The sequence below is a fragment of the Podarcis liolepis genome, assembly GCF_965112155.1.
Source record: "Podarcis liolepis genome assembly, chromosome: 2".
Lineage (NCBI taxonomy): Eukaryota > Metazoa > Chordata > Lepidosauria > Squamata > Lacertidae > Podarcis > Podarcis liolepis.
This window is the reverse complement of record NC_139555.1, coordinates 71,493,556-71,513,513: the sequence shown is the minus strand read 5'-3', so window position 1 is coordinate 71,513,513 and position 19,958 is coordinate 71,493,556. Positions and strand designations below refer to the sequence as shown.

The 19,958-nt window shown below is 44.8% G+C and overlaps 1 protein-coding gene across 2 annotated transcripts in view; it reads right to left on the bottom strand.

The window, feature by feature from the left end:
- Nucleotides 1-19,958, bottom strand: part of SEMA3B (semaphorin 3B) — a 76,250-nt gene that overhangs the window by 46,101 nt on the left and 10,191 nt on the right. The window contains exon 1 of one of the 2 annotated variants that reach the window (XM_083488703.1): nucleotides 12,403-13,294. The exons of the other annotated variant lie outside the window; for it this stretch is intronic. The gene's annotated coding sequence lies outside the window, so the exon portion shown is untranslated. Of the gene's footprint in view, nucleotides 1-12,402; nucleotides 13,295-19,958 lie in introns of those variants that run through there. 2 annotated transcript variants of the gene reach the window in all.

Sequence of the window (19,958 nt, the reverse complement as noted above, 5' to 3'; positions counted from 1 at the left end):
GTGGCTTATTCTGTACTACTTCTGATCTAGTATATCCCTTTGCAGCAACTGTTTCTGATCTGTGAATATTAAGAGATTATGCAGATTCAGTGGCTCTGCATTGTCACTGTCACAGAAGTGGATAGTCCTGTAATGCAATGCGTGGGTTGGGAAGAGGAATGTTTTTATAAATACTTTTGGAATGGTTGAGCTGACTGCTGGAATTAAATATCATGCTAATGTGTGGTAGTTACAGAATAATACAAGTACAATGTGCAGTTCAATATACGTCTAACACGTTTAGGGATAATTCAACCATGATGTAAAGCTGAGAGGAGGGTTTTGCTATAGACAGCCACAGTTTTGCCTAGTGCAGGGGTTTCTGAACTGTGGTCCATGGACCACAAGTGGTCTGCAAGCTTTGTTCAGGCGGTCTGCAACTTATCTGTAAAAATACAGTTAAAAATCACACAGCACCTAGCACAAGGCATTACAATTGCTACCACAGGCAGAAAAATTTATCAAGACCTTCAGCAATTTTCAAGTGGTCCATGGTGAAGAAAGCTTGGTACCCTACTACAGTGGTACCTTGGGTTACAGACGCTTCAGGTTACAGACTCCGCTAACCCAGAAATAGTACCTCGAGTTAAGAACTTTGCTTCAGGATGAGAACAGAAATTGCATGGCGGCAGCGCAGTGGCAGCAGGAGGCCCCATTAGCTAAAGTGGTACCTCAGGTTAAGAACAGTTTCAGGTTAAGAACGGACCTCCAGAATGAATTAAGTTCTTAACCCGAGGTACCACTGTATATAAAAGCAAGAAAGCGGGATTCTAAAATGGCCTTCAACTAGCCGTGTTACGGTATCACCTCCTCCAATCTAGACCTGCCTGGACTTTGAGATCATCTGCGACTCTTCTTCAGCAGCACCCACCAAATGAGGTTTGGCAGGTACAAAGGATAGCACCTTTTCAGTGGTGGCACACCCACTGTGGAATGCCCTCCCTAGAGAGGCTTGCCTGGCACCTATGTGTATTATAGTCCTTTTAGTACCAGGCAAAGACTTTAACAATATTTCCTAGGTTTTCCAATCTTAAAACCTTTTAGGGGTTTTTAGATCATAGAATTGTAGAGTTGGAAGGGACCCCCAGGGTCATCTAGTTCAACCCCCAGCAGTGCAGAAATCTCAACTAGATCATACATGACAAAATAGAATGTTTGGGATATTCTTGGCATCTAAAAGAATTGTGACATTTTAGTATGCTCTGAGCTTTGTTGCACTGATTTGATTTCCCGGTGTTTTATTTTTCATGCATTTATAATCTTGTTTAATACTTACTTGCTGTAATTGTTATGGGAAGCTGCCTAGAGAACTTACGTTATTGGTTAGCATTTAAATAGTGTAAACAAAGAAATGCTGTTGCCGCCCCTGCTACCAGCTTCCTGTGCTACTCAACACATAGAACTAAAGGTTTGCTTTAAACCCATACATTTACCCGACGCCCACTTAAAGCTAGCCACAAAATACTTCCTGAAGCAGCAAGTTCTGACACTACTTCCAAAAAATTAACAATTGGTCAGTCTAGGATTCTGGTGAGCCTCCAGGAGAAAGGAATCCCACAAAATAGAATATTATCGTAGTGGTTTAAAATAAACTACACCTAACACAGGTAATTAGAAAGCCTTCCCTGAAGCTTGACAATCCTCGTCTTGACTGGGAGAAAATGCCAGACAACAGAAATGACAAGGTGTCCTGCTCTAACCAGGTCAGGACACAGTTTTGGAGCATCGGCTGGTGTAAACCACAAACAGGTCAACAGCAGACTAATGTGATAAACACAACCGGACAGGTCAGGATCAAAGGGAATTCAATAAGGAGAGCCCAGGTGTAGCTGGACTCAAAGCACATTGAAGCAGTCCGGAGGCAAATGGAATCCAGCAAACAGAGTCTTCAAGAAGAAATCCAGAGGTTAGCAGCACAGGAGGTCATTCAATGGTAGGGTGGAACAGGTAAAATCAGTGATGGGGAACCTCAGGCCCAGGAGCAAAATGTGGTCACACAGGCCTTGGAATTCTCTCCCCAAGCCATGCCCCTCCCTAGGTCAGCCCCTTCCTATGGGTCCTGCTCTGAGCCCCCCGCAAGAGCTTTCATGTGGTTGGATGTTGCCCCTGGGCTGTGATAACGCCTCTTGCCCACCTGGATAGAGGTAAGTAGACATATAGTCTATGCCTGCATGGAGAAACCAGAGAATTTGGCATAGCTAGAATGTAGCCTTACAGTAGGTAAGAGTCATATCCATTTCACTGCCCACTTTTGCTTTGAACATTACCGGCCACTGGCATACGGCCCCCTGACTGTTTCACACAAGGGCCCTCAAGCAGAAACAAGCAAGGTGCTCCTCATGAACCTGACAACCAAAAGACATGCCAGTCACCTAAGGGCTTACACCAGGCACCCTCAAACTTGGCCCTCCAGCTGTTTTGGGACTACAACTCCCATCATCTCTAGCTTACAGTACCAGTGGTCAGGGATCATGGGAACTGTAGTCCCAAAACAGCCAAGTTTGGGGATGCCTGGCTTACACAGTCTGGCCTCCTAGACCCCACCCAGGACCAACTGCAAGTGCTTAACCCTGCTCTCCAGGAAGAGACGGGATTACTGTCAAGTACGGTAGACCATTACTCACAAGTAGCTCCAATATTTGGGGCTCTCAGGCACACATTCTCCTTTTCTGGGTAGGCGCCCGGGATTTCTGGGAGGCACTTCAGCCTCTCCTGCTGACTCAGAAGGGGGCTCTTCTGCTGCGGTTGCTGGAGACCCACCTCGAGGTTTCTTCCAGGGCAGCCTCTGGAGACAGGCCTGGTCAGGTTTCCACCTGAATGATAAGATCTTTCTGATCAGTGCTGGAACCAGTGGCACTTCTTGGGCTTCCCTTGGGCTATGGATGGTGTTGGGGCTTCATGGGAGGAGTCTAGGGGTCAGGCTGGGGCCCAGAATGGCATAATGTACACAGATGATGCATTATGCATAAAGCAGCACTGCTCCTTTGAAAAGCAGAAAATCACTGTTACAAGTTAATGGAATTTTCCGCCTGTGTGCGTCTATGTGTACAAATAAAGTGGAGAAACATTTAAGGCAGGAAGGCAAGCAGAGAAACAAATTAAGAGGCCTTTAAAAGGAGAAAAGAGGAGAAGAGTGCAAGAGTGCAAGGAAAAGAATGCCAAATGTAAGGAGGAGGGTTGGGTGGGAAGCGTACAGTGACAAAGAGAAAAGCAAACAATAGGAAGCCAGTAAATGAAATTAATATCCTGGCCTCTTTCATGCATTGCTTTGACAGAGCCCTACAAAGGTCAGAGGCAGCGCTTTGGGTGGAACGGCTGGCTGTTAAAGAAGCAAGAAAAGGCTGTTCTCCCTTGACTCCCGAGAGCCACCTGCAGTCTTCACCTGCTGAACCATCTGCACATCATTTTACATTATTTGTTGTTCTGCAATGCTTCCCCCAAGTTACTATATTTTTTGGTTTTTTGGAAGGGCACTCTTGCTCTACACCACAACAGGAGTGGGACAAAACAACAGCAACCCAATAACATTTGTGGTATAGAAAGTTACAGGATTTTAGCAGGAAGTTATAAGACATACACTGATTGGAAATGAAGCAGCACATCTGTCCCAAACCTATTGCACATGCAAACAGCGTTGAAAGTTTGATCATGAGTGCAAATCGTCAAAAACGCACGTGAAAATTTTTGGGTGAGATCTTATACCACCCCTGGTCAGACCAATGGTCAGTCTAGTCCAGTAATGCCATAATTCTGTCTAAGAGCAAACTTTGGTGATTGAGTGCCCACCAGATTGGGAGAGAAATGAGGCAACCCCAAGCTAAGACGGTACTTTCTATATACTTGGAGGACTTACCTTACATTAAAAGGTAACTGAAATTTAAACTCCCAACCACCAAAGTGACCAGAACAAGTAAGCTTCCATCTCATAAAGATGGTGGTATGTCAGCTGAAGGGGGGAACAGTTAAGGAAACTGGGGGTGGGGTGGAGATAATTGGTTTGCTCAAGCCCCCAAGTGCTTTGGGAAAGGACCAATGCTCAGTGGTAGTGCATCCTCTTTACATGCAGAAGATCCCGGGTTCAACCCCTGGTGTCTCCAGGAAGGGCTAGAAGAGGCTGCCTGAATCCCTGGAGAGTTGCTGTTGTTCCAAGTCAACAGTACAATTAGGAGCTAGACATATACCACAAACTCTTGATTACTGACGTGTCTGGAAACCAGTCTCTCAGAGTCTTGACAGGGATCTTTCCTGCTTTGTGATGGTTGACAATTTCATATCAGTGAGCCTACTATGTGCAAGGCATGTGCTCTGCTACTGACCTATGAGTGTTAATAGGACACCTATAGAGAGTGTCCTATCTTCCCCCTGCCTAGCTCTGAGCCCCCCAGTAGATGATCAGGATTTCCCAGTTGATCAAAGCCAAGGGAAGCTGCTTGTCTAGAGTCTTGGTAGCTGGTATCTGAATTATTGCTCTGAAAGCATTGGCTACATCAGGGGTGGGAAGCCAGTGGTCTTCCAGATGTTGTTGGATTCTAGCTCCCACTGGACCCAGCCAGCATGGCCACTGGTCAGAAGCATAATGGGAGTTGTAGTCCAACAACACCAGGAGGGTCACAGATTTCCCATCCTTGGGCTATATCTATTCTAGGCCCTTATTGATTGAAAGGTTGCAAATGTGTTGTTGCTGTTAGGTCTTTGACTTGCACATATGACTCCTCAGCACAACATTTGGGCACAATCTATAGACAAGGTCCAGCTCAGCTCTCTTCTTAGGCCAAGCCCAGTCATTGGGATTGCATAGATGTCTCCAAGGTTAATGTAATCCACTGTGAAAAGCCAAAAGCAAAACTACAGTGCTTTCCTCCCTGTGTGAAAAGCAAGGCTGCCAGCCAAGCTCCCAGCAAAGAGAGTGAATTCTGCCCCTTCCCTGCTTTTTCCCATGTCTTTCTATTTACTTCAATCCTTTTTTAACATTTTCCCTGAATGAATCTTCCCCAGCCTGTTCTTTTCATCAAGACATGGCCACCTCTGAGCCCATTTGTCTTCTGCAATTATTCCCTTGCATCTCTGGCAATTAAGTGATGCCAGCTTCCTAAAGCAATTATGGAGATGTCGTTTGAGCCCAGATTTTCTGGTGACTGTTCGTGGTTGGTGGGTCAGCTAGTGAACACTGCTCAGACATCAGGTGAGAGCACAGAGCTCCCTTTCCAGGGAGTTGGTTAAGCTGCATAGGAGAAAGTGGAAAAGAAAAGTAAAGAAGAAAGCTCTATTCCCTCACTAAGTTGTTTGTTCTACTATGGTTTACCTGGGGTGGGGGGTTGCATTAAAATAGGATCTGGCCGCAGCTCCTGCTGAAACTTTGTCGGGGAGATTGTCTTGCAGAATATGCAGTGGGCTCTCCAAAGACTTGCACACTCAGGTAGGATTGCCCAGACTGGATTTGTGGGGCCTGGAAGTGAACCATGTCTTTCCTGTGAGCAAGAATTCCTTGCAGTCCTAGCCAAAGCCAAAACTTTTCTAAACAGAGCATTCTCACCGCCCCAGCAGGGAAGGGCTTTGTTGCAGTGATTGCTGGAGGAGCCAGTCTTCCCTCCCAGCAGATGCCTAATTAGAACATATTAAAGTCACTGCACTGCAGCAAAATAGAAGCAGAGCAAGAAGGGGGGGCACCCCGCTCTGTGCTGCTGGGCAAGGGGGCACCTCTTTTTGCTTTGTAGTGAGAATCCCCATATTCATTGGGCTGCAAAAGGCAGCTGCCCTTGAAATGGGAAGGCATGCGTAATTATTCCAGGGTAGAGTCCAAAGCAATAGACTCCTATTATCAGTCTGGAAGACCAGTTAGAATGCTTCTTTAACTGGGGCAAATAATGGCTGGCATTTTTCAGTGGCTACTGGGATTCTTGCAAAAAAGCTAGGTGGACTTACATGCACAAGCAGGTATGCAAAGGATGCTAGTGGCAGCAGCAGGGAACAAGGGAGAAGGGGTTTGGTGTTACAGTTAGTGACTCCTTTGCAGCAGTTGAGAGCACCTGATGATACCATATTGCTTTGTACACTTTAGACATACTGGAGGACCATGGCAATTCTAATTAAACAACAACAACGTAAACCATACAAGTCAACCCACTTCTGCCTTACAGTATGAGGGCAGGCAAAACATGTTTACGTGCTCAAAAACATTAACCCAGTAGACACCAAACTGCAAGACTCCTCTGTTTGATTTGGAAATTTGGCACAATGAATCACAGCTCAGATCAAACGTATTGCAGAGCTCAATATACATACACCATTTGGTGCAAGCTCTTCTTAGGTGCCCAATTCCACATCTTTTCATTAACAGAATAAGCAAGTTAGCAAGCTGGCTGTAAGTTGCTAATGAACGAGGAACTTCACAGCCCATTTCTCTTGGCCACTTTGCAGCAGCTCTGCAGAGCTGCAGATAAAAACTTGAAAGTAATACAGTGTGTGGGGAAACATCATGAGCCAGATCTGTGGCTAAGGCTGCAATCCAGAGCATACTGAACAGAGCTCCCATGAACAAAGTGGGGTTTGCTTTTGAATAAGCTTGTATAGTGCTTTATGATTTGTAATATAGGGTCAGGACATATGGAATCATAGAATTGTAGAGTTGGAAGGGATCCTGAGCATCATCAAGTCCACCCCCAATGCAAGAACATGAACTAGGTCATACATGACATCATTTCACTCCTTTTTATAAAATAGGCAAAAATCTGCCTAATTTTTATAGATTGCAGAATTCTCTTTTTCTTAGTGGAGAGAATGTGGGTTCCCTTGACACAGAATATTGATGATTTTAGCATGGCTCTGACGATAATAAATCAGTTTCACAGAAGGAGAAAGCAACTAATAATATTTACTTCCCTACTTGAACTGAATTCATTTGCTGGTGGTGAAAGAAAGTAAGCAGGAAGGAAAAGACCACTGAGAAACGTTGGTGTTAGCCTTAACAGTCAGCGTCATTCCACTCATTATTAGTAGTAGTAATACCCTGCCCATCTGACTAGGCTTCCAACGAACTATAAAACCATAGTAAAACATCAAACATTAAAAACTTCCCTATATAGGGCTGCCTTCAGAGGTCTTCTAAAAGTCACATAGTTGTTAACTCCTTGACATCTTATGGGAGGGCGTTCCACAGGGCGATTGCCACTACTGAGATGGTCCTCTGCCTAGTTTCCTGTAACTTTACTTCTTGCCTCTCACCTGAACAGCCTCTGCTTCCAACATGTCCTGTGCCTCATCCTCCATCTCTTGACTACTCAGACTCTTCCTGTTCTTCTAGCCCTGGCTCCTGCCTTGTGGGTGGCACAAAAACCCATAAATTGCTGGCGCCCTTTGCTGGGTCAGCCTCCAGCCTCCTTGCCTCTGCCACATACTCACCAGAGCCCTGCCAGTCCCTGACAATGGATCCAACTTGCATTGCCTTGCAGGGGGTTGGACTAGATGACTCTTGGTGCACCTTGCAACCCTACAATTCTATGATTCTGTGGAATTATGCTCCACCCTTCTTCTCCAGTAACCCATATGTAGCTTTCTTTGTTTCTTGGCTATCTTTGTTACTTTATTCATCAAAATTCATATACACTCAGTTGACAGAAACTCCTCTAAGTTGCCAATTGTTGGCAGTGTACAAATCTCTCCTTACATTGTTCACCACTCCCTAAACAAGAGTGGAAGATGTTGGGACAGTTGCATTTGATGTGAAATTCAGTGAAGTCCAGGCCTGTCATACAAATTTTCCCTTCCTACACATGTTCCTCTATTCCTCTTCTTTTACTGCAGCTAGAACAAGGGTGGCCATCTCTTTTGCTGGCTTAGCTGTGCACATCCATAACAGCCATGTCCCGTATTGGCAGCTGTTTAGTCATGTTTCTGACATCCATCACTGCCTTCTAGAGGCATTATATTTATCATGATGGCCAAAAATTTGGACACAGTCTATGTCCCTGTTTATCACTGCCTCTGAAAGAAGGATGGGGAACCTCGGACTCTCCAGGTGTTGCTGGAATTCCCTTCTCTAAACCAGATGTTGCTGATCTAGGGCCACAGATTCTCCATCCCTGGTCTAGAGAAGGGAATTGTGACTGCTAAGCAGTACAACTATTTCAGACAGACAGACAGATACAGTGCAACATTCTAGGAATATTATGTTTTCTTCATATTTACAAGACTCTGACTGGAAGATGTTCTTGGAATAGGGTAGGCTGACATATTTTTGCTTTCTGAACCCTGAAGCCAAAATATCTACTACAGCCACGTCTCTTCTATACCAAAAATAAGACACAGTTGCATGCATAAGCAACTCCAGTTTCCAGACTACTGTGATTTTGCCCTTCCTTGGACCTTTGTGTGACATTCCTGAGGTCTGTAGAAAGACGGAACTTTGGTATAATTCCAAGTAACATTCTGACAAATTCAACATGTCCTATTTGGAAGATATTATGCTGATAAGAGAACGAACCCTCCAAAGTTATGGTCAAAGGCAAATTTAGGGGAGCACGACCGGTTCAGCCACTCTGGGCGCGGAGCCTGGGGGGGGTCAGCAGGGGTCGCTACAACTATGATATAGAATGGAAAGCAAGAGGTCGAGGGTGCCAAATTTTGGCACCACACAAGGCAGCATCAAAATTTGAAACCCTCAGGTCCACCACTGGATTGGCCTGGTTCACATGACACTGTGAGCCAAACCTTGGCTTAGCAAGACCCTATGGGCTCCTGCAGAGCAGCTTGCTGCCGTTTTGCATTTTCCTGGTCCTCATGGCTAAGCCACAATGTTTTTGGCCTGGTGGGTCTGATCTCTAATTCCCATCACCCCTGCTGGCCAACTGTCAATCATATGACATCATGACACCCACCTGACAAAGCTGAGCAGCATGGATGGAACAAGAGTCTGCTTCGCCAGTGCAGTCCTCTCAGGGAGCACTCTCCAGCAATTGGTGAGTGAAGGGTTCAATTCTGCTGGCTGCAGCATCCGGCAGAATTGAGCCATGTCCCCACCAATCAGCTGACATCACCCAGCAACATAATCTGATGGACACATGGACATGGTTTGGGGAAAATGGCCTCATGGGCCAGCTAGATCCCCTAGGCAGGCTGCAAGTTTCCCACCTCTGAGCTGTCAAGTTTTAGCCCTGCTCAACACAGGGAGCAACAAAGCACCTATGAGTTCCTCCCCCAAATCCCACAAGCTTGCATAGTCCTGCTAAACCAAGGTTTTGTTTAACATGCCATGCAAAGCAGCCCTATAGTGCCAGGGCTTACATTTCTATCCGTGATGCTTCTTTTCAAATCACCATCACTAATAGGAAGAGAGATTTATTTTCTCTGCAACTCAGTTTGAAATCTACACACTGTTGTTTTAAAAGACTTGATGCTATGATACTGCCAGGGATGGGAGCAAAGCCAGAGAAACTGCTTGAAGCCTCTAAAAGTTTATTACTGTACATGGACTGGGTGACAAGGAGAACACAAGTCAGCTGGTAAGGCAATGCTCCCGCCTCCATCCTCTCCGCAGATAAAAAGGAGGTGCCCTCCAGCAAAACTTGGGAGCAGAACAAACTATGCAGTACCGACTCAGCTTCTGTTATGCAATGCTCTGCGTTATAAAGGAGCACCCTGTGGACCCCATGAACTTGCCCATATTAGGCATAAGGAGACTGAACTGGAGTTTGCTAGTGCATGAAGAAATCCTGATGCAGGCAGCCTAAACCCATGCTTAGCCTTTTTATACTAGCTGAAATTAAACATGAGTAGATCCTTTAGCTGTTTAATTCATAAGGGTATAAATTTAAAATGCGCAGAAAATAAAATTAAAAATCCAAACACACAGGAAACCAAAACTAACAAAGCAAAGACCAACAGAGACAAATTAGATGTTCTGCATTTGGGCAGAAACGACAGCAACCCTAAACCCAATTCCAGAGGTACTGGATGGGAGATCCTTGGCTCAGCAATAGCATATATGAAAAAGATCTCAGAATTGTAGCTGATTCCATGAGCTGAACATGTATGCAGTTGCAAATAGAGACTAAGATGACTGCATTAACAGAGCTATAGCCTCCAAGTCACAAGATGTAATATTTCTGCTACATTCTGCATTAGTAGGACCTCACCTGCAAGAATAAGACCTCACCTGGAGTACTGTGTCCATTTCTAAGAAGAATATAGGCAAACTGGAATGGGTTCAAAGGAGGGCAGTGAAGAGAGTCAGTGGTATGAAAAAATAAGTCCTAGAATGAAAAGTTGAAGGAACTAGGTACATTTAGCATCGAGAAGAAAAGACTGAGGGGTGACAGTGTGTGTGTGTCATGGTAGCACTCTTCAAATACTTAAGAGCTCTCAGGCTGTGTATACACCAGAGTGCTAATGTGCATATAGACCAGACAGATCTGATTCTTCATGTGCGCATTTGTGCACATCTGCCCACACATTTTCAATTGAATCAGTGTTCCCCATCCACACTAGTGGGCAGTGCTTGGTGGGATATATTTGCACTGTGTGCTGCTATCCCTTCAATTAGTACTTCCTCACATTCCCTAATTTCTAGAAACCTGAAGTCCACTGTGTGCATGAATGCAGGTATTTGTTTACCTGTGCATGCAGCCATTAAAAAAAATGAGATACATGTTTTCTGATAGACCAGACTTGCACAAATAGCAGGTAAAAAAAGGTGTGTGTTGCGCCCCCACTAGCAGCCCCCAGAGGAGCACCATTGGGAGCAGATGTGACAATGGTACCAATTACAAAGGCTTGGACAAGCCATCTTATGAGGATGTTCTGGTTCTGAATTTCCTATTTGATGAAATTCCTGAATTGCAGGGCTTTGGACTAGATGATCCTTGGTGTCCCTTCCACTTCTACAATTCTAAGTTTCTCTGAAGATGATCTGGTTCAGAAGAATGGTGCACTAGATGGTTTGTTTGTTTATTTACATATTTATTATTACATTTATTACTAGCCCTTCACCAGGAGGTCCCAGGGTGGGTTGCAATAATTTAAAATTCAGTATTTTAAAAAGTTAAAACAACTTGCAGGAATAGGGTGGGTCCCGACTCAAACACCCCTCAGACTCAACATATCTGTCTTTTCCCAATAGCTCTATGCACCAATCACATATGAAAGTTATAACCCTGGAAAGCTACTATAATAACAACTGTAATTGATTTTGACCCAGCAATGCCACATCAGTTTCTAATGCCAGGTCTTCCGAGTTTATAATGATACAGAAAATTAAATATAATGCTAACACAAGGAGAGGAAGGAAGCAAATTCTATATCCCTCCAAACCCCCTTCCCAAAATAATATGCCCGTCTTCTCCCGCAGGGGTCTGGCCTCCTTCCACTGAGGCTGGCTCCAGTGGCTTTGCAGAGAGAAGTGCTGACTCCAGAAATATACAGTCATTCTCCTAAAAAAAGGCTTCTAAGAACTTAGTGCACATTTAGAGCTGCAGTCAGAGAGTGATTGCATGAGAATAGAGAGTGTTCAACTTTGCCTTTTCCATCTTTTCTTCCATGTGATGATAGCCAATGGCTGGTGGTGAGTCACCAGCAGGAGGAGACCTGGTCCTCTTTCTCTCGGCCACAGTGGATACCCCAAAAAATCCCTACTGCTCTTTCAGGAGTAATGCATTAATTCGCAGGGAGAGTATGGCTTTCTAGTTGTGCCTTCTACTGTCCCCCTTTCAGGGCTACAAAATTCAAGAGCCTTGATTTTAATGCCAGTCCTTCAAACCTTACATGTTGGGATTGTTTTGTCTGGGTGTAAAGGCAAGGGCAATGAATGACTTTAACCTTTCTTCCAGTTCACAACTGTGTAGATTCATAATCATTTTACAAGAGCTGAACTCTCTTCCGGGTCTCATATATTCCTTAGAGTCTTCTAAGGAATCAGAGTCTTCTGCATACACTAGCTTGCCAAAACCAAACAGGGGCAACCCTTATCACCACCCCTTTGCCTGTGCCATCGAGATGATCATTAAAGAGTTCATCAAAGTGTGGAGTGATTCCGCTATGACCTGGCGATGCCTGCCAAGGGCAGAAAGAGGGTCAAAAGAGGTGCAGTCCACACTGTGCGTGTGTGCAAGATTCCTGCAAACTAAACATTTCCTGGCAAGCAGCTTGTGGGAACAACTGCCTTTCTCGCCTCCGCTTCTCCTCCATGAGGACTAGGGGGCTGCAGCGAAGATCTTCCGCGAAGCGCAATCTAATGTCACAACACAGGAAAGTCCTCGCTAAAACTTAGCCTCGATCAGCCCGAACCCGCCTGCAAAGTTGCAAGGGCGCTCTAGTCTAGCGACACATCTCCAACCACAGACGGCGCGGAAGGGAAAACGCAGCGAAACTCACCTGCTTCTCCAGCTCGGGACGACCCTCGCTTTCTTTGCCGCCGCTGCCGCCGAAGGGGGGCGCTCCGAGCCGGGTGCCGGGGAGGGGGAAGCGCCTCTCCGGAGTCTCGCCGCCAGTACCGATGGAGGGTAAGATCCGGCTAAATTCTGGGAGTCAGATCCTCGCAGTCCCCCACGGGGTGTCCGTTCCCTGTGTCTCCCTCTTCCGTGGCTGGATGAGGAGCGAGGGGCTGCCCGGCTTCTCCTCCCCGCTCTAACTCTCTCCAACCCGCAGCGCCGGCGAGTCAACCCAAAGGGGTGGAGCTGGCTCGAGCGGCGGATCCGAAGTGGCTCCCGCAGGCGTCAAGAGTTGAAGACTCCCTGGGTGGGGCGTCGATCAATGCCGGGAGCCAGCAGAGGAGAAAGGCAGGAGCGGAGCGCGGGGCCCACGCCCAGCAGAAGCCCAAGAAGCAGCAGCAGCCGCGATCGGGAGAAGCGGGCCGCCCGGGGCGGGGAAGGGTCAGCCGCCGCCCTCGGCCACGTGCCCGCGGTCACCCGCTTTGCTCTCCACAACCGCGTGGGATTGCCCGTCGCCCCTCTCCACGGGAGCGGGCCCCGGAAAACCGGAAGGACACTCACTCTTTTGGATGGATAGAGCCGGCCATGACACTGGCAGTAACTTCACTGCCCTCCAAGCCAGCCCTTCCATGAGTTGAGGTTGTAGCCTATGCTAGGCCTACGCCAGAGTGGACCCATTGATGTTAACGGACAGGACTAACTGCGGTTCATTAATGCCAATGGGTCTACTCTTGAGTCGAACTGAGTTGTCTGTGACCCTGGATGCTTTGACCCCCGTGCAAACCTCATGCTATGCTATATGCCCAAGCTTCCTTCTTCAAGGGCTTAAAAAAGAAGAAGAGATATGGTGGTACCTCGGGTTAAGTACTTAATTCGTTCTGAAGGTCCATTCTTAATCTGAAACTGTTCTTAACCTGAAGCACCACTTTAGATAATGGGGCCTCCTGCTGCTGCTGCTGCGCCGCCAGAGCACGATTTCTGCCCTCATCCTGAAGCAAAGTTCTTAATCCGTGGTACTATTTCTGGGTTAGCGGAGTCTGTAACCAGAAGCGTATGTAACCCGAGGTACCACTGTATTTAGAATTCAAACCGTACTGCAATAAAACGTATATTATAAGAAATAAAAGAAGCAATAAAAACACAGTGTTAAATCAGTATGAATATTTAATACAGGCACACCATAGACCACCCAAATGAAGCTTATGGAGGCACCATGGGGGAAGGGGGCGGGATGGGACACACACGGCACCTGGGGAGTGTTCAGCTCTTCCAGCCTCTCTGGTTGGGATGTTACCCCTCAGGGTTTGGTTTTGTTTTTTGGTCAGGCCTTTTTTATACCAACCCCACCCCCCATACTTGTGATCCTAAGCTGCTGTCTCACACCTGTCCCTATGCTCCACTGCTGGCAGTGGGCGCCGGAGGGGGTGCACACACCCAAGCAATATTGCTCCCAGAACGGCCCCCTTTTGCTACAGCTCCATGACCCCAGTATTTGCTATATCTATTGTCCATTCTTGGGCCTCCTTTGCAAGAGCAAGGCGGGTGGAACAGGCTGCAAGGCCCTTTATGACCTTGCAGTCTGCTAACAGAGGCACAGTCTTTAGCATGGGGTTCTGGGAAAGTTCATGGCTGCTAGTGCAGCCAGCTCTTACTGTAAGGCATTCTCTCTGCCTCCCACTCTTTCTCGGACAGCGGGGTTGCTCACTTCCCCCACTCCCAGCATCTTGTAGAACAGGTTACTGGCTGGCGATTCCCCCCAAGGGCCTGTGGCTTTCCTTTGCTCAGCTACCAGAATGCAACTTGACTTTAATGTATTGCACTTTAAAAAACTGAAGTCTTTCCCAGCTGCTGGGAATCGAGGGCTATAGAGTGTATGCTGGTTTGTTTATTAATGAATTATTGGGCGGTGTGTGTGTGTCTATATTTCTGTAGGATCTCTACATATACTCTCTCTCTATATATAGTGAGTGAATGAGTGTGTGTATATACTCTTTATATACAGATGTGAGTATGTATAACCCACTTTTATATAGTGTTTCCAGCTATCTTTCATGAAGGATGGTATGTGAAAGAGAGAGAAGGTACTCTCCAATGCATAAGGAGGTAACAAAGCCATGCAATTATTTAGTGTCACCTTTTGTTTCTATTGACTACCCCTCAGCAGTGAGACGTGGGGGGGGGGGGAACACATTAAAAACCATGCATCTGTTGTAATGCATACATATGCAGTACATATGCATTGGGAAGCAGCAGATAGTTGTGACTTTGGGTTGTGTGTTTTTAATAAAATAGATGCATATGCAATTCCCAGATGACTCTACATGTGATTTTGACACGGAAGGGGTCTGAAGACTATGGCAGACACCACAGATTCAAGCATGTCATTTGGTATCGATAGTCAAAGTTGCAGGTCATATTGCCTTGTAGATTAAATGCCTAACTTGAGCCTGCAAACTGTATAATGAGAACTCCTTGTAATAGTGAACTTGGGTGGTGAGTACCGATAGAAATGGAGGGAAAACAGGGCCACTGAGAAATGAGGAAGGCATCAGCTTGTACTTGGGGGTTTGTAGAAGCACATTTAAACAAAAAACAAAAAATATTCCCAGGTTACTAAGCATACTCAGTAACCAAAAAATGTTGATTGACGGATGTCAATTGGAAAATAAAAATAGAAAATGGAGCAGGGAGGGAGAGAATGGAATGGCCTGCTGGAGGAGAGCATGGCTGGCAGGTTCATGCTTGGAGATGAGATTACATTGCAGCATTTTATTGCAATTCTCACTTGTAAACATATCATCAAAAAAATGACAGTTGGCCTATCCTAAAGACCTACCCTAAAGACTTGTGATGGGTTGCAACATAGCTTTATCTCACATGCAGCCAAAACTTACGCATGGTTCCTGCAATGCAAGACCCAATGAATTTTTATGAATAAATGTGCATAGGAGTGCAGCCTTTATCTATTTATTTAGAAAAACTTGTATACAGCTTACCACAGAAAACCCCCAAAGCTGTGTACAACATAGAGAAAGACATTAAAGTCATCTTATATTAAAAAGGAATGCCACAGGTGTCATCAAAAATATAGGAGGACTGGAACTAGAACCAATGGGGGAAATGGTTGTGTTTTTAACAAATGTCAGGTGCCCCTGTGGCTGGTGCCTTCAAAATAACCAAGGGTGGGTACTGCAGAGCATTCCAAAGGGTATGAGCTACCACAAAGAAAGCCAGGGGCTTTCAGTTGACATAACCTCCATAGTTCTCACTGACGGAAGAAACAGTTGTTGTTGCAAATTGTGCTTCGTTTGAAATCAAACCTATGGTAGGAATTTAAAGACCTGATGAAGTCAAGAATTTTGCCAAAGGAAGACCTGGCAACTATGCATACTTAAGTGCCTTCCTCAACTGCAATTCATTCTGACATGAGTAATGTTTAATCCACAAGAAAACCAATCCACATAGCAGCATTACAGATACTCAATTTACATCTGTTTTATTTAAAGAAAAATATGATCAGATTGCTCAAATGTTTTGTTGCTGTTGTTGCTGCACCCCCTATCCTCAGTAATGGATGAAACAGGAAGTAGCATATTACCATCATCAAGACTAGTGGTCACTGATATACAGCATGAGTCTGTCTACTCCACTTCTAAAGCCATCTAAGCTACTGGACATCACTACATCTTCTGGCAGTGAAAACCACAATCATTTTGTGAATAAGTGCTTCCTTTTGTCTGTCCTTTATATAAGCAAACGTTGCTTACTGGGAACTTTTCAAGCAGTGAAAAGTTGCCTCAAGAAATTAAAACTGCCTCTGCTCAAAAGATGCTCCAGCTACTAGCATGTTTTAAAATGGGCTAGTTGCATCAGCAGAAAAGTTAAGACTCTCAAATCTAGTCTGTATAGCTCTGGGCTGTGGTTAATTTAACCACAATTTGTTTGTTTGTCCAAAACCCTGCCCAGTGGCTATAGTATGTGAATTGCCAACGAACTTTGAACTGAAGGCATGATGTATTGTTGGCTTATGAATCTTGCTTTGTTTAGCTATGGCTTGCCAACATGTGTACACCTGGCAACCTTCATTAACCCTGATTTGTTTGGCTGTCCCACCCCAGTCACTCATCAAGGTACAAAAGCATGAGGCAAGAGGAGTTAAAGCCTTAGAGAAACAAACTATGGTTTATTTGATTGTGGGACAGTTCATAGTTAATTCATGGTTTGCTAAACAAACTACGGCTTAGTGATATGTGCGAAACAGGCCTATGTTAAGAAAGCAGTTAATTGGTGCAGCAGAGAGCAAACTATTCTCATAAAATCTGGTAATAAACACATTCATGGGATTTCTGTAATACTGTACTGGATAGAAATTATGCATTCTTTCACAGTCTGTAAATTGCACAATATGGAGCCAAATTGTGTGCAGGCTTACTCAGAAGTAAGAGTATCTAAACTGAGTAGGACTTGCTCCCAGCTAACTCTGCATAGAATATTAGCCTTATATATATATAATTTTTATTTTGTTGCACAACTCTTCACAAATCCTAATTATGTCCACAATGAACTTAATCAGGCTTGAGCACAATCAGTATAATTTGAAGGTGTGCTTCAGAATGGTGTTTAAATTCAGCTACAAATTAGAAATGGCTACACAGTGAGCAGGATAAAGAAACAGACGCAGTCCAAGTTTATGGGTGAAATGTTAATGTACAAAATTCTTCACTGATTAAAGCGAGATTTCAAAACGACTCTGCCAGAATTGCCAAGTTTACAAAAACTCAGTATTAGAAACCTGGCAAGCAGCAAAACCAACAGAGAATTTTGTGATACCATAAACACTGGCAGATTTATTGTGGCATGAGTGGGTTTCCTTTATTTATGGCTATATCCTATGCTAGCAGCCTTGGCGAGAGCACATGAATCATGTGACATTCCCAACACAAGAACAGCTGACATAAAAAAGAGCTATCAGGTATGAATAAAGTAAAGTAGGTATTATTGCAATGGGTTGGGAGTACACCTTTTTTTTTTTTTTAACACCAGTGAGCAGTGGCAGTAGAAATGAGGGAAGAAGAATGACGCTTTCTTTTCAAAAGCTGGCTTTCTTATTTCCGTTCTATAAATTACCACCTGCATATATGATAGGGATAATCTTGTTCGACCGAGGGTAGTATTGTAGTGGCTAGACTGTTGGGCTCTGGAAACCTAGGTTCAGTTCTCTGCACAGTCATGAAACTCACTGGGTGACTTTTGGCCAGACACTTTCTCAACTTAACCTACCACAAAGGTTAATAGGGTTGCATTGAGGTATAAAGGGGGCATATATTATATACTGCCCAGAGTTCATTGGATAATGATTATTAAGAATAAAAGAATGGCGTGCTGGATCAGGCCAGTGACCCATCCAGTCCATCATCATCATCATCATCATCATCACCATTTTATTTGTATACCGCCTTTCCATAGTTAAAACAATGCCCAAGGCGGCTTATAACATGACAAGATTTACATAATTACTAATATAACAAAAATCATTAAAAAAAACTAAAACACATCAAAAGGTACACAACCAAACAGAAAACAATTTCCACAGAAATCATAAAATCTAAAGCTAAAAATACAACTTTAATATCAATTACAATTTAAAATGACATAGATAAAAAATAATAGCAATTTTAAAAAGGAGCCCTCTCTGTCAAGCAGCCGCCACCGCCCTTTATGGAGCCTGCCAGGCCCCAGCCCAAGCCAGGTGGAGAGAGGCAGGGCAGGGGCCTTCAGGCTCCCAGCAGGCAGTCCTGGGCAGCAGCAGCAGCAGCAGCAGCAGCAGCCGCCCTTTATGGACTGCTTGTTCTCACAGTGGCCAACCAGATGCTTGTGGGAAACCAGCAAGCAGTACCAGAACACAAGAGCAATTTCCCTCCCGTGGTTCCCAGAATCTGGTATTCAGAAGCATTGATGCCTCCTGCTGTGGAGGCACAATGTGGAGGCTAGTAGCCATTGACAGACTTATCCTCTATGTAATATTGTAAATACTGTAAATAATAATTAGAATGGTTGGGAGGGTTGCTGCATCTACAGGTATGTACAGGTGGGAACTGATGCAGTGTACAGGTCACTAGATGCTCCAAAAAAGGAAAAGAGAGAAAGGGAGATGTTTTGAGGTACAGGAGACAGCACAAGCACACCTTGAAGCTCCAGGCCAAGAGATAGGAAGAGATAGATTGCAACACCTGGAGAAAGCCAGTATGAGATTCATATCTGATAGATAAATAGTAAACTGAACAGGTTTCCCTCCACTTACACTCTTCCTCCTCAGCTGCCTCCCAGATGCTTGGCTGCCTCCCAAACAAATGAAAACAAAATTCTTTTGAAGCTTCCAATTTTCCAGCCAGTGCTGCCAAGAATAGCAAGTGCTGTCCAGCTTCAGGCAACTGGTGCTTTGTGCTCTCCACCTTTCTGCCTGTTATCAGCAGAGCCAAGAGGACACCAGGCAACCTCTGCACTGGCCTCACTTCAGCCAACATCCATAATGTGGTGGCGCAAGAGCATATTATACAGCCAGCTCAGCTGATGATGTCACTGTTTATTTGTATTTGTATTATTCATTTGTATTTGTATTTATTATTTACATCCTATTAATCATAGGTCCTCTGGGCAATAAAATTTCCAAGCAGATTATAAAAGGCAAAAACACAGTGAACATATCATAATTAAATTTAGAAACAGCATAGATTTTTAAAAACCCTACAGCTATGCTCAAAATTACCTAGTCAAATGGACAGCTAATAAGACGTAAAAAAGTAGAGCTGAGAGCAACACAATCGCAATAAAAGCAGGCAAAAGATCCATATCAGTCTGACATAATGTTAATTAAGAATGAAAGAGTGATAAAATAATGTTAAAAAGACCTGGAAGCAGGAGTGAAACTAGGCTTTATTTTAACCGGGTCAAAGACCCAATTTGGGACACACCCCCCCCCACACACATTTGTATACACACAGAGAGAGGCTGGGAGCCTCAGTGGTGACCCTCTGGAGGCTTTGCCCAGGGCAAAAAACCCAGCAACCTCCCCTGTAGTTATGGCACTGCTTGGAATAACAGAAGGGCCAGATTCAACTAACTGCAGAAGCCGGCACTAGGACTTCCACTCTACTGCTCCCCTTTTTGGGGGGAGTTGGGAAGAAACCCCAGAACATTGTGAGAGGGTAGAAAAGGGGAGATCATTCTGTTGGGCAAGCAGAAATGTTTGCACTGATGGGACATTTGTAACAGGGCAATGTTGAATTTCTCCTGACCTCTTTGCCTGGCACAAAAAAGGCCATCACTATATGCTTTTTTTTTTAAAGTAGTCTTGAGTTTGTTTTTTTGTTTTTAAAGTGATTAATAACAACAGCATAGACACCAGGCAAGCCTCTCTTGGTAGATATTCCATAAACTGAGGAGAGGGCACCACTGAGAAGGCTCTTCTCAGCTCTTAAATAACAAACTTTAGACTTCTCT